This window comes from Bombina bombina, chromosome 2, assembly GCF_027579735.1.
Source record: "Bombina bombina isolate aBomBom1 chromosome 2, aBomBom1.pri, whole genome shotgun sequence".
Lineage (NCBI taxonomy): Eukaryota > Metazoa > Chordata > Amphibia > Anura > Bombinatoridae > Bombina > Bombina bombina.
The window spans coordinates 191,595,036-191,610,514 of record NC_069500.1 but is presented as its reverse complement, the minus strand read 5'-3'; positions in this window follow the sequence as shown (position 1 = coordinate 191,610,514).

Below are 15,479 nucleotides of genomic sequence, written 5' to 3'. Positions count from 1 at the left end.
TGGTCACTGGACAATCAACATGGTACCTCATGGCAAAGAACTCTCTGAGGATCTGAAAAAAAGAATTGTTGCTCTACATAAAGATGGCCTAGGCTATAAGAAGATTTTCAAGACCCTTTATTCACAGCCCAGGTGGTTTTCTTACCTGATTACTTTGAGCTGTGATACCTGTAAGGGTGAGCACATATCTCTTCTACAGACTCCAATCCAAGTTAGAACTTTACACTGTAAGCTCCCCATTGCTCTGAAAAGGGAATTTAGCTCTTTTACATTGCCCAAAACCCTAAGCTAAAAATAAAACCCACCCAATAAACCCTTAAAAAAACCTAACACTAACCCCTGACGGCCTTTTGCGGGGCATTGCCCCAAAGAAATCAGATCTTTTACCTGTAAAAAAAAAAATACAAACACCCCCAACAGTAAAACCCACCACCCACACAACCAACCCCCCAAATAAAATCATATCTAAATAAACCTAAGCTCCCCATTGCCCTGAAAACGGCATTTGGATGGGCATTGCCCTTAAAAGGGCATTTAGCTCTTTTACATTGCCCAAAACCCTAAGCTAAAAATAAAACCCACCCAATAAACCCTTAAAAAAAAACTAACACTAACCCCCGATGATCCACTTACAGTTTTTGAAGACCGGACATCCATCCTCATCCAGGCGGCAGAAGTCTTCATCCAAGCGGGCAGAAGTCCTCATAGAAGCCGGCAGAAGTCTTCATCCAAGCGGGCAGAAGTCTTCATCCAGACCGCATCTTCTAACTTCATCCATCCGGCGCGGAGCGGGTCCATCTTCAAGACATCCAGCGCAGAGCATCCTCTTCTTACGATGGATGTTGAAGAATGAAGTTTCCCTTCAAATGACGTAATCCAAGAATGCGTCCCTTACATTCCGATTGGCTGATAGAATTCTATCAGCCAATAGAAATTAAGGGGGAAAAAACATAATTTATGCTTACCTGATAAATTCCTTTCTCCTGTAGTGTAGTCAGTCCACGGGTCATCCATTACTTATGGGATTATATCTCCTCCCTAACAGGAAGTGCAAGAGGATCACCCAAGCAGAGCTGCTATATAGCTCCTCCCCTCTACGTCATACCCAGTCATTCGACCGAAACCAAACGAGAAAGGAGAAACTATAGGGTGCAGTGGTGACTGGAGTTTAATTTAAAATTTAGACCTGCCGTAAAAAACAGGGCGGGCCGTGGACTGACTACACTACAGGAGAAAGGAATTTATCAGGTAAGCATAAATTATGTTTTCTCCTGTTAAGTGTAGTCAGTCCACGGGTCATCCATTACTTATGGGATACCAATACCAAAGCTAAAGTACACGGATGACGGGAGGGACAGGCAGGATCTTTACACGGAAGGAACCACTGCCTGTAGAACCTTTCTCCCAAAAACAGCCTCCGAAGAAGCAAAAGTGTCAAATTTGTAAAATTTTGAAAAAGTGTGAAGTGAAGACCAAGTTGCAGCCTTGCAAATCTGTTCAACAGAGGCCTCATTCTTAAAGGCCCAAGTGGAAGCCACAGCTCTAGTAGAATGAGCTGTAATCCTTTCAGGAGGCTGCTGTCCAGCAGTCTCATAGGCTAAACGTATTATGCTACGAAGCCAAAAAGAGAGAGAGGTAGCCGAAGCTTTCTGACCTCTCCTCTGTCCAGAATAAACGACAAAGAGGGAAGAAGTTTGACGAAAATCCTTAGTTGCCTGCAAATAAAATTTCAGGGCACGGACGACGTCCAGATTGTGCAGAAGTCGTTCCTTCTTTGAAGAAAAGTTAGGGCACAATGATGGAACAACAATCTCTTGATTGATATTCTTGTTAGTGACTACCTTAGGTAAGAACCCAGGTTTAGTACGCAGAAATACCTTGTCTGAATGAAAAATCAGATAAGGAGAATCACAATGTAAGGCCGATAACTCAGAGACTCTTCGAGCCGAGGAAATAGCCATTAAAAACAGAACTTTCCAAGATAACAGCTTGATATCAATGGAATGAAGGGGCTCAAACGGAACACCTTGCAGAACGTTAAGAACTAAGTTTAAGCTCCACGGCGGAGCAACAGTCTTAAACACAGGCTTAATCCTAGCCAAAGCCTGACAAAAAGCCTGAACGTCTGGAACTTCTGACAGACGTTCGTGTAAAAGGATAGACAGAGCTGAGATCTGTCCCTTTAACGAACTAGCAGATAAGCCCTTTTCTAAACCTTCTTGTAGAAAAGACAATATCCTAGGAATCCTAACCTTACTCCATGAGTAACTCTTGGATTCGCACCAATATAAGTATTTACGCCATATTTTATGGTAAATCTTCCTGGTAACAGGTTTCCTAGCCTGTATTAAGGTATCAATCACTGACTCCGAGAATCCCCGCTTTGATAGAATCAAGCGTTCAATCTCCATGCAGTCAGCCTCAGAGAAATTAGATTTGGATGTTTGAAAGGACCCTGAATCAGAAGGTCCTGTCTCAGAGGCAGAGACCATGGTGGACAGGACGACATGTCCACTAGATCTGCATACCAGGTCCTGCGTGGCCACGCAGGCGCTATTAGAATCATCAATGCTCTCTCCTGTTTGATCCTGGCAATCAATCGAGGAAGCATCGGGAAGGGTGGAAACACATAAGCCATGTTGAAAACCCAAGGTGCTGTCAGAGCATCTATCAGTACCGCTCCCGGGTCCCTGGACCTGGATCCGTAACAAGGAAGCTTGGCGTTCTGGCGAGACGCCATGAGATCCAGATCTGGTTTGCCCCAATGATGAAGCAGTTGGGCAAACACCTCCGGAGGAAGTTCCCACTCCCCCGGATGAAAAGTCTGACGACTTAGGAAATCCGCCTCCCAGTTCTCCACGCCTGGGATGTGGATCGCTGACAGGTGGCAAGAGTGAGACTCTGCCCAGCGAATTATCTTTGAGACTTCCATCATCGCTAGGGAACTCCTTGTCCCTCCCTGATGGTTGATGTAAGCCACAGTCGTGATGTTGTCCGACTGAAACCTGATGAACCTCAGAGTTGCTAACTGAGGCCAAGCCAGAAGAGTATTGAAAACTGCTCTTAATTCCAGAATGTTTATTGGAAGGAGTCTCTCCTCCTGAGTCCATGATCCCTGAGCCTTCAGGGAATTCCAGACAGCGCCCCAACCTAGCAGGCTGGCGTCTGTTGTTACAATCGTCCAATCTGGCCTGCTGAAGGGCATCCCCCTGGACAGATGTGGCCGAGAAAGCCACCATAGAAGAGAATCTCTGGTCTCTTGATCCAGATTTAGCATAGGGGACAAATCTGAGTAATCCCCATTCCACTGACTTAGCATGCACAATTGCAGCGGTCTGAGATGCAGGCGTGCAAAAGGTACTATGTCCATTGCCGCTACCATTAAGCCGATTACCTCCATGCATTGAGCCACTGACGGGTGTTGAATGGAATGAAGGACACGGCAAGCATTTAGAAGTTTTGATAACCTGTCCTCTGTCAGGTAAATTTTCATTTTTACAGAATCTATAAGAGTCCCTAAGAAGGGAACTCTTGTGAGTGGCAATAGAGAACTCTTTTCTACGTTCACCTTCCACCCATGCGACCTTAGAAATGCCAGAACTAACTCTGTATGAGACTTGGCAGTTTGGAAACTTGACGCTTGTATCAGAATGTCGTCTAGGTACGGAGCTACCGCTATTCCTCGCGGTCTTAGTACCGCCAGAAGAGAGCCCAGAACCTTTGTAAAGATTCTTGGAGCTGTAGCTAACCCGAAGGGAAGAGCTACAAACTGGTAATGCCTGTTTAGGAAGGCAAACCTTAGATACCGGTAATGATCCTTGTGAATCGGTATGTGAAGGTAGGCATCCTTTAAATCCACTGTGGTCATGTACTGACCCTCTTGGATCATAGGTAAGATGGTCCGAATAGTTTCCATCTTGAACGATGGAACTCTTAGGAATTTGTTTAGGATCTTTAAGTCCAAGATTGGTCTGAAGGTTCCCTCTTTTTTGGGAACCACAAACAGATTTGAGTAAAACCCTTGTCCGTGTTCCGACCGCGGAGCTGGGTGGATCACTCCCATTAGTAAAAGGTCTTGTACACAGCGTAGAAACGCCTCTTTCTTTATCTGGTTTGCTGACAACCTTGAAAGATGAAATCTCCCTTGAAATCTCCCTTTTGGAGGAGAAGCTTTGAAGTCCAGAAGATATCCCTGAGATATGATCTCTAACGCCCAGGGATCCAGGACATCTCTTGCCTAAGCCTGGGCGAAGAGAGAAAGTCTGCCCCCCACTAGATCCGTTTCCGGATCGGGGGCCCTCACTTCATGCTGTCTTAGGGGCAGCAGCAGGTTTTCTGGCCTGCTTGCCCTTGTTCCAGGACTGGTTAGGTTTCCAGCCCTGTCTGTAGCGAGCAACAGTTCCTTCCTGTCTTGGAGCGGAGGAAGTTGATGCTGCTCCTGCCTTGAAGTTACGAAAGGTACGAAAATTAGACTGTTTAGCCCTTGGTTTGGCCCTGTCTTGAGGCAGGGCATGGCCCTTACCTCCAGTAATGTCAGCGATAATTTCTTTCAAACCGGGCCCGAATAATGTCTGCCCTTTGAAAGGGATGTTAAGCAATTTAGATTTAGAAGTCACATCGGCTGACCAGGATTTAAGCCACAGCGCTCTACGCGCTTGAATGGCGAATCCGGAGTTCTTAGCCGTAAGTTTAGTTAAGTGTACTACGGCATCAGAAATAAATGAATTAGCCAGCTTAAGAACTTTAAGCTTGTCTATAATCTCATCCAATGGAGCTGTGCTAAGGGTCTCTTCCAGAGACTCCAACCAGAATGCCGCCGCAGCCGTGACAGGCGCAATGCATGCAAGGGGTTGTAATATAAAACCTTGCTGAACAAACATTTTCTTAAGGTAACCCTCTAACTTTTTATCCATTGGGTCTGAAAAAGCACAGCTATCCTCCACCGGGATAGTGGTGCGCTTAGCCAGAGTAGAAACTGCTCCCTCCACCTTAGGGACCGTTTGCCATAAGTCCCGTGTGGTGGCGTCTATTGGAAACATTTTTCTAAATATAGGAGGGGGTGAAAAAGGCACACCGGGTCTATCCCACTCCTTGTTAACAATTTCTGTAAGCCTTTTAGGTATAGGAAAAACGTCAGTACACGCCGGTACCGCAAAATATTTATCCAGCCTACATATTTTCTCTGGAATTGCAACCGTGTTACAATCATTCAGAGCCGCTAATACCTCCCCTAGTAATACACGGAGGTTCTCAAGCTTAAATTTAAAATTTGAAATGTCTGAGTCCAGTTTACTTGGATCAGATCCGTCACCCACAGAATGAAGCTCTCCGTCCTCATGTTCTGCAAATTGTGACGCAGTATCAGACATGGCTCTATTATTATCAGCGCACTCTGTTCTTACCCCAGAGTGATCGCGTTTACCCCTAAATTCTGGCAATTTAGATAGTACTTCAGTCATAACATTAGCCATGTCTTGCAAAGTGATTTGTATGGGCCGCCCTGATGTACTTGGCGCCACAATATCACGCACCTCCTGAGCGGGAGGCGAAGGTACTGACACGTGAGGAGAGTTAGTCGGCATAACTTCCCCCTCGTTGTCTGGTGAAATTTTCTTTACATGTACAGATTGGCTTTTATTTAAAGTAGCATCAATGCAATTAGTACACAAATTTCTATTGGGCTCCACATTGGCCTTTAAACATAGTGAACAAAGAGATTCATCTGTGTCAGACATGTTTAAACAGACTAGCAATGAGACTAGCAAGCTTGGAAAATACTTTTCAAATAAATTACAAGCAATATAAAAAAACGCTACTGTGCCTTTAAGAAGCACAAAAAACTATCACAGTTGAAATAACAATGAACCAAATTAGTTATAGCAACCAAATTTTCACAGTAAATGTATTAAGTTAGCAAAGGATTGCACCCACCAGCAAATGGATGATTAACCCCTTAATACCCAAAAACGGATAACAATTTAATATTAACGTTTTTATCACAGTCAAAACACACTCTCACAGGTCTGCTGTGAGTGATTACCTCCCTCAAAACTAGTTTTGGAGACCCCTGAGCTCTGTAGAGACGTCCTGGATCATGGAGGAAGAAATAGGAAGACTGTGACTAAATTTTTACTGCGCAATAAAGCGCTAAAATAGGCCCCTCCCACTCCTATTACAACAGTGGGGAAGCTCAGTAAACTGATTTTATTCAGAAACAAACGACAGCCATGTGGTAAAAATCATGCCCATAAAGTTTTATCACCAAGTACCTCAGAAAAAAACGATTAACATGCCAGTAAACGTTTTAAAAATGAAATTATGAAATGTTATTAATAAGCCTGCTGCTAGTCGCTTTCACTGCAGTGTAGGCTCAAATATTACTTAAATATAGGTAGTATTTTCTTAGTGAAATTCCATTCCCCAGAAATACCTCAGAGTATACATACATACATATCAGCCTGATACCAGTCGCTACTACTGCATTTAAGGCTGCACTTACATTACATCGGTATTAGCAGTATTTTCTCAGTCAATTCCATTCCTTAGAAAATAATATACTGCAACATACCTCCTTGCAGGTGAGCCCTGCCTGCTATCCCCTGTTCTGAAGTTGCCTCACTCCTCAGAATGGCCGAGAACAGCAAGTGGATCTTAGTTACGACCGCTAAGATCATACACAAACTCAGGTAGATTCTTCTTCTAATGCTGCCTGAGAAGAAAACAACACACTCCGGTGCCGTTTAAAATAACAAACTTTTGATTGAAGAAATAAAAACTAAGTTTAACAACCACAGTCCTCTCACACGTCCTATATATTAGTTAGGTGCAAGAGAATGACTGGGTATGACGTAGAGGGGAGGAGCTATATAGCAGCTCTGCTTGGGTGATCCTCTTGCACTTCCTGTTAGGGAGGAGATATAATCCCATAAGTAATGGATGACCCGTGGACTGACTACACTTAACAGGAGAAAATCCTATTGGCTGTTGCAATCAGCCAATAGGATTGAGCTCGCATTCTATTGGCTGATTGGAATAGCCACTAGAATGTGAGCTCAATCCTATTGGATGATTGGATCAGCCAATAGTAGGAAAGCTCAATCCTATTGGCTGATTGCAACAGCCAATAGGATTTTTTCCCCCTTAATTCCACTTGGATGAAGACTTCTGACGCCTGGATGAGGATGGATGTCTAGTCTTCAAAAAATGTAAGTGGATCATCGGGGGTTAGTGTTAGTTTTTTTTTAAGGGTTTATTGGGTGGGTTTTATTTTTAGCTTAGGGTTTTGGGCAATGTAAAAGAGCTAAATGCCCTTTTAAGGGCAATGCCCATCCAAATGCCGTTTTCAGGGCAATGGGGAGCTTAGGTTTATTTAGATATGATTTTATTTGGGGGGTTGGTTGTGTGGGTGGTGGGTTTTACTGTTGGGGGTGTTTGTATTTTTTTTTTTTTACAGGTAAAAGATCTGATTTCTTTGGGGCAATGCCCCGCAAAAGGCCCTTTTAATGGCCATTGGCAGTTTAGTGTAGGCTAGGGTTTTTTTTTATTTGGGGGGGGGGCTTTTTTATTTTGATAGAGCTTTTATCTTAGGAGTAATTTGTTTTTATTTTTGATAATTTCTTTTTTGTTTTGTGTAATTTAGTGTTTTTTTTTGTAATTTAGATAAATGTATTTTGTTAATTTAATTTATTTAATTTTATTGTAATGTTAGGTGTTAGTGTAAGGCAGGTTAGGTTTTATTTTACAGGTAACTTTGTATTTATTTTAACTAGGTAGTTATTAAATAGTTAATAAATATTTACTAACTAGTCTACCGAGTTAAAATAAATACAAACTTAGCTGTGAAATAAAAATAAAACCTAAGCTAGCTACAATGTAACTATTAGTAATATTGTAGCTAGCTTAGGGTTTATTTTACAGGTAAGTATTTAGTTTTAAATAGGAATTGTTTAGGTTTCATTTAGAATTATTTTAAGTTAGGGGGTGTTAGGGTTAGGGTTACGTTAGGGTTAGGGGTTAATAGGTTTATTATAGCGGCACAATGGGCGGACAGCAGCTTAGGGGTTAATAATATTTAAATAGTGTTTGCGATGCGGGAGGTCGGCGGAATAGGGGTTAATACATTTTTTAAGTGGCGGCGATGTCAGGAGCGGCAGATTAGGGGTTAATATTTTATTATAGTGTTTGCGATGCGGGAGGGACTCAGTTTAGGGGTTAATAGGTAGTTTATGGGTGTTAGTGTACTTTTTAACACTTTAGTTATGAGTTTTATGGTACAGCTTTGTAGCGTAAAACTCATAACTACTGACTTTAGATGGCGGTACGAATTTTGATGGTATAGGGTGTACCGCTCACTTTTTGGCCTCCCAGGCAAAACTCGTAATACCAGCGCTATGGAAGTCCCATTGAAAAAGGACATTTTTTAAAGTGCGGTAGTGACGTTGCGTGACAGCCAAAAAAGTGTAAGGTACACCTATACCTGCAAGACTCGTAATAGCAGCGGTAGGGATAAAGCAGAGTTATGAAGCATAACTTGCAAAACCTTTCTCCCAAAAATAGCCTCCGAAGAAGCATAAGTATCAAATTTGTAAAATTTGGCAAAAGTGTGCAGAGAAGACCAAGTCGCTGCCTTACATATCTGATCAACAGAAGCCTCGTTCTTGAAGGCCCATGTGGAAGCCACAGCTCTAGTAGAGTGAGCTGTAATTCATTCAGGAGGCTGCCGTCCGGCAGTCTCATAAGCCAATCGGATGATGCTTTTCAGCCAAAAAGAAAGAGAGGTAGCAGTAGCTTTCTGTCCTCTCCTCTTACCAGAATAAACGACAAAGATGAAGTCTGTCTGAAATCCTTTGTTGCATCTAAATAGAATTTTAAAGCACGGACCACATCTAAATTGTGTAACAAACGTTCCTTCTTCGAAACTGGATTCGGACACAGAGAAGGAACAACTATTTCCTGGTTAATATTTCTGTTGGAAACCACTTTTGGAAGAAAACCAGGTTTGGTACGCAAAACAACCTTATCTGCATGTAATACCAGATAGGGTGGATCACACTGCAAAGCAGACAATTCAGAAACTCTTCTAGCAGAAGAAATAGCAACCAAAAACAGAACTTTCCAAGATAGTAACTTAATATCTATGGAATGTAAAGGTTCAAACGGAACCCCTTGAAGAACTAAAAGAACTAAATTTAGACTCCATGGAGGAGTCATGGGTCTGTAAACAGGCTTGATTCTGACTAAGGCCTGTACAAATGCTTGTACATCTGGCACTGCTGCCAGACGTTTGTGTAACAAAACAGACAGAGCAGATATCTGTCCTTTTAGAGAGCTCGCTGACAACCCTTTATCCAAACCCTCTTGGAGAAAGGAGAGAATCCTAGGAATTTTAAATTTACTCCAAGAGAATCCCTTGGATTCACACCAACAGATATATTTTTTCCATATTTTATGGTAAATTTTCCTAGTCACAGGTTTTCTGGCTTGGACCAGAGTATCTATAACTGAATCTGAAAACCCACGCTTAGATAAAATCAAGCGTTCAATTTCCAAGCAGTCAGCTGCAGAGAGACTAGATTTGGATGTTCGAATGGACCTTGTACTAGAAGATCCTGTCTCAAAGGTAGCTTCCATGGTGGAGCCGATGACATATTCACCAGGTCTGCATACCAAGTCCTGCATGGCCACGCAGGAGCTATCAGAATCACCGAGGCCTTCTCCTGTTTGATCCTGGCTACGAGCCTGGGAAGGAGAGGAAACGGTGGAAACTAATAGACTGGCGTTGGTCGTGACAATGACCCACTCTGGTCTGCAGAAGCTCATTCCCTGAGACAGGTGATCCTGAGTCAATCACCAACGGAGTGAGTCTCTGGTTAACTGGTCTACTTGAATCTGGGGAGACAAGTCTGCATAATCCCCATTCCACTGTCTGAGCATGCACAGTTGCAATGGTCTTAGATGAATTCGAGCAAAAGGAACCACATCCATTGCTGCAACCATTAGACCTATTACTTCCATGCACTGAGCTATGGAAGGCTGAGGAATAGATTGAAGAACTTGACAAGCCTTTAGAAGCTTTAATTTTCTGACCTCTGTCAGAAAAATCTTAATTTCTACAGAATCTATTATTGTTCCCAGAAAGGGAACTCTTGTAGACAGGGACAGGGAACTCTTTTCCACGTTCACCTTCCACCCGTGAGACCTGAGAAAAGCTAATACAATGTCTGTATGAGCCTTTGATCTGGAAAGGGACGACGCTTGGATTAGGATGTCGTCTAGGTAAGGTGCCACTGCAATGCCCCTCGGTCTTAGAACCGCTAGAAGGGACCCTAGCACCTTTGTGAAAATTCTGGGAGCAGTGGCTAAACCGAACGGAAGAGCCACAAACTGGTAATGTTTGTCCAGAAAGGCGAACCTTAGGAACTGATGATGATCTTTGTGGATAGGAATATGTAGGTACGCATCCTTTAAGTCCACGGTAGTCATGTATTGACCCTCCTGGATTGTTGGTAAAATCGTTCGAATGGTTTCCATTTTGAACGATGGAACTCTGAGGAATTTGTTTAGAATTTTTAAATCCAGAATTGGTCTGAAAGTTCCCTCTTTTTTGGGAACTACAAACAGGTTTGAGTAAAACCCCTGACCTTGTTCCACTGTTGGAACTGGGTGTATCACTCCCATCTTTAATAGATCTCCTACGCAATGTAAGAATGCCTGTCTCTTTATCTGGTCTGAAGATAAGCGAGACATGTGGAACCTTCCCCTTGGAGGAAGTTCCTTGAATTCTAGAAGATAACCCTGAGAGACTATTTCTAGTGCCCAGGGATCCTGAACATCTCTTGCCCAAGCCTGAGCAAAGAGAGAAAGTCTGCCCCCTACTAGATCCGGTCCCGGATCGGGGGCTACCCCTTCATGCTGTCTTGGTAGCAGCAGCAGGCTTCTTGGCCTGTTTACCCTTGTTCCAGCCTTGCATTGGTTTCCATGCTGGCTTAGCCTGGGAAGCGTTACCCTCTTGTCTAGAGGCTGCAGAGTTAGGAGACGGTCCATTCCTGAAGTTGCGAAAGGAACGAAAATTAGATTTGTTCTTAGCTTTGAAAGGCCTATCCTGTGGGAGGGCATGGCCCTTTCCCCCAGTGATGTCTGAAATAATCTCCTTCAATTCTGGCCCAAAAAGGGTCTTACCTTTGAAAGGAATATTAAGCAATTTTGTCTTGGATGACACATCCGCCGACCAAGATTTTAGCCAAAGCGCTCTGCACGCCACAATTGCAAAACCTGAATTTTTCGCCGCTAATTTCGCCAATTGCAAAGCGGCATCTAAAATAAAGGAATTAGCCAACTTTAGTGCGTGAATTCTGTCCATGACTTCCTCATATGGAGTCTCCTTATTGAGCGAGTTTTCTAGTTCTTCGAACCAAAAAGACGCCGCCGTTGTGACAGGAATAATGCACGAAATTGGTTGGAGAAGGAAACCTTGCTGAACAAATATCTTTTTAAGCAATCCTTCCAATTTTTTATCCATAGGATCTTTGAAAGCACAACTGTCCTCAATGGGAATAGTCATGCGTTCGGCCAACGTAGAAACTGCCCCCTCAACCTTAGGAACTGTTTGCCATGCGTCCCTCCTGGGGTTGACACTGGGGAACATTTTCTTAAATATAGGAGGTGGGACAAAAGGTATACCTGGCTTCTCCCACTCCTTAGTCACTATGTCCGCCACCCTTTTGGGTATCAGAAAGGCATCAGCGTGCACAGGGACCTCAAGGAATTTGTCCATTTTGCACAATTTTTCTGGAATCACCAAAGAGTCACAATCGTCCAGAGTAGTTAGCACCTCCTTAAGCAGGGCGCGGAGATGTTCTAACTTAAATTTAAACGTCACAATATCAGGTTCTGCCTGTTGAGAAACTTTTCCTGAATCAGAAATTTCTCCCTCCAACAGACCCTCCCTCACTGCCAATTCTGACTGGTGTAAGGGTATAACAGATAAATTATCGTCAGCGCACCTTTGCTCATCCTCTGTATTTAAAACTGAGCAATCACGCTTTCTTTGAAATGCTGGCATTTTGGATAAAAGATTAGCTATAGAATTATCCATTACTGCCGTTAATTGTTGCATAGTAACAAGCATTGGCGCGCTAGATGTACTAGGTGTCGCCTGCGCAGGCATAACTGGTGTTGACACAGAAGGAGAGGATGATGAACTATCCCCACTACCTTCATTTGAAGAATCATCTTGGGCAACCTTATTAAATGTGACAGTACTGTCCTTACTTTGTTTGGACGCCATGGCACAATTTTCACATACATTTAAAGGGGGAACCACCTTGGCCTCCATACATACAGAACATGTTCTATCTGAAGGTACAGACATGTTAGACAGGCTTATACAGGCTATTAATGCAATAAAACCGTTTTTAAACAAAACCGTTACTGTCTCTTTAAATGTTAAACAGAGCACACTTTATTTCTGAATGTGTGAAAAACTCTGAAGGAAATATCCGATCCTTACCAAATTTGCACCCTAGTGTCTTAATGCTTTGAAAGTATTGCACACCAACATTCAAGTTTGTAACCCCTTAAATGAGCAAACCGGAGCTATATGTTCAATTTACCAGTTTAAACCCACTACAGTCCCTGCCACAGCCTTTGCTGCGGCTTTACCTTTCCTTGGGGGTTATTCGCCACAGAAATAAGCCTTCCAGAATCGTTTTTTATGGCCACAGGACCCTCTCACATGAAGCTGCATGCACTGCTTCCAGAAGTAACTGCGCAATAAAGGCGCGAAAATGAGGCCTCCTCCCTCTGCATACCAGAGTGAAGGGCCCTTCCTGACTAGATTAGGTGTCTAAACGACTGCCAGGCGAATAAAAAACGTTCCCAAAGTGTTTTCAAGTTCCAAAACACTCCAAAAGTCATATAAATATTGTATAAATCAATCGATTTAGCCCACAATAGTGTCAACCAGTATATAGCCCATTAATAAGCCTTCATTCTGTTATGAGTCTAAGAAAAATGGCTTACCGATCCCAAAAAGGGAAAATGACAGTCTTCTAGCATTACTATGTCTTGTTAGAAAAGCGACTAGTCATACCTTGAGCAGAAAAGTCTGCAAACTGTTCCCCCCAACTGAAGTTCTCTGGTTTCAACAGTCCTGCGTGGGAACAGCAATGGATTTTAGTTTCTGCTGCTAAAATCATACTCCTCTTTAAACAGAACTCTTCATCACTTTCTGTTGTAGAGTAAATAGTACAAACCGGCACTATTTTAAAATAACAAACTCTTGATAGAAGAATAAAAAACTACAACTAACACCACATACTCTTTACCATCCCCGTGGAGATGCTACTTGTTCAGAGCGGCAAAGAGAATGACTGGGGGGCGGAGCCAGAGGGGGGGCTATATGGGCAGCTTTTGCTGTGCTCTCTTTGCCATTTCCTGTTGGGGAAGAGAATATTCCCACAAGTAAGGATGAAGCCGTGGACCGGACACACCAATGTAGGAGAAATTAGCTATTGTTGGTCTAGATGTGCAATTTCATCCCACATTTTAGAAATATCTGATTCTTTGTAAGAACATATTCTTCATAAGATCATATTGGACTAGTTTGTCTTTCTCATCTGTATTGTTCCTTATGACTCTCATGAGTTGGGATTTCAGAATGCCTAATTTCAATTGTTGTGGATGGTAACTTTGGAATTTCAGGAGGGTGTTCCTGTCTGTTGATTTGGAATATAGTTTAGTTTGTAATTTGCAAAAGTTGTTCAGATAGGTCTTATAAATACACAGGTCTAGATATTTGATCTCATTTGTATCATGTTCCATAGTAAACTAAACATTGGTTAGATTACCATTTAATTTATTATACTAATCTATTAGCACTATCTCAGTGCCACCCCATATTATAAGCCATCAATAGACTGTCTTGAGAAAGGCTCATGTGTGGAGCCAAATCGTCGACTTGATTTATGTGATTTTGCATTGATAATAAAAAATTACAAAATTATCAAGACCTGTGAGTGCCCTCCATTTCGTATAGATGCATGTATATATATATATATATATATATATATATATATATATATATATATATATATATAATTTTAATGCAAAATATATATCTATAGTAATATATATATAGGTATATATAGATAAATATAAAGGAATTTATATTTTATAATAAAAACATTGTCCTGTTTGCGAAGAACATTGGAATGCAAAATATACACAATAAATACACAGTAAAAAAACATTATTAAATATTATTATAGAATTCTTATTTAGACATTTGTATATTATAGCCCTTTGCAGTCAAATACATGGCCATATACCACTGAACCCTTATAAAAAATGTATGACTATTTACATGATTAATTTCTATTAGATAATGTTTATATGAGTGTAACAGTATATGTTAATGTATTTATTCTGTGTTTGGTGCAACATTTTTTTTAGCCCTAACCCTTTATGCAAGGTTTTCAGTTGCGATAACCTAACATGCATTAATTTTAAATGTGCTCAAGCGAAAGCATTTATTTTTCATTTGTAATATAAGCACACCTAATTCAGGCGAGATATTCTTATATCACATGCATGCGAATGTTAGTGTGCCACTTATTGTACTCCCACATTGGGCACATTGAATTAAACTTAGGGACAGTGAGCATATTTTTTCCTTTAATTGTGCAGTATGTACATAATAATTACCACAATAACGTCATAAAAAAACCTTGATTGAACAGTTCAGATAAATGTAGCATGCTACTGTGCTGGATAAAGCAGCTGGCAGAGTTATTCAGCATGGGAGCATATACTGCACAATTATGTAGTAAAAAAAATTACGTTTACTGTCCTTTTAAGCTAGAGGTGTATACGTATAGTAAAGTATTTGTTTAGAGTTAACTCTGCACTGCATTTTAAGAAAGATTAAAGAAGACATATAAATCAATATATTTATTCTGCTATTGCTAAGCTTTTTATTTCACACCACAATTACTGAACCACATATTTTACAGAAAGCTTTTTCTGCATCTTAATTTCTATGCAGAAGTATCAAGATACAGTGAATCCACCAAATTCAATGAATTGTGTAAGGAGCGGAAAGCAGGTTTAAAATGTGACCTTGTTTGATCATGCACTTACTCTCAGTTGTCTTTTGCAGAGTTGGTAATATAAAGTCTTTTGATACAAAATCCTCCTGAGCAATAAAATGTGAGAGTTCCTTTCCAGAGTATGTGACCTATAAAAATTATAAAAATCATATGCTTTAAAAATGTCAATAATATTAATGGTGTACAATTTAATGGGATGTTTTAACCTTATGAGTACCGGAGTCACTGGTGAATTATAATTTATTACATTTTTGCTTGGCACATTTTTAATTTTTGCGGTGCACCTGCTTAGGCCTGGTTCCTAATCAAATTTTAATCTACATAATGTTCCTTTAGTAAATCCTGTAGATCATGAGAGCTAACTTTGTTTAA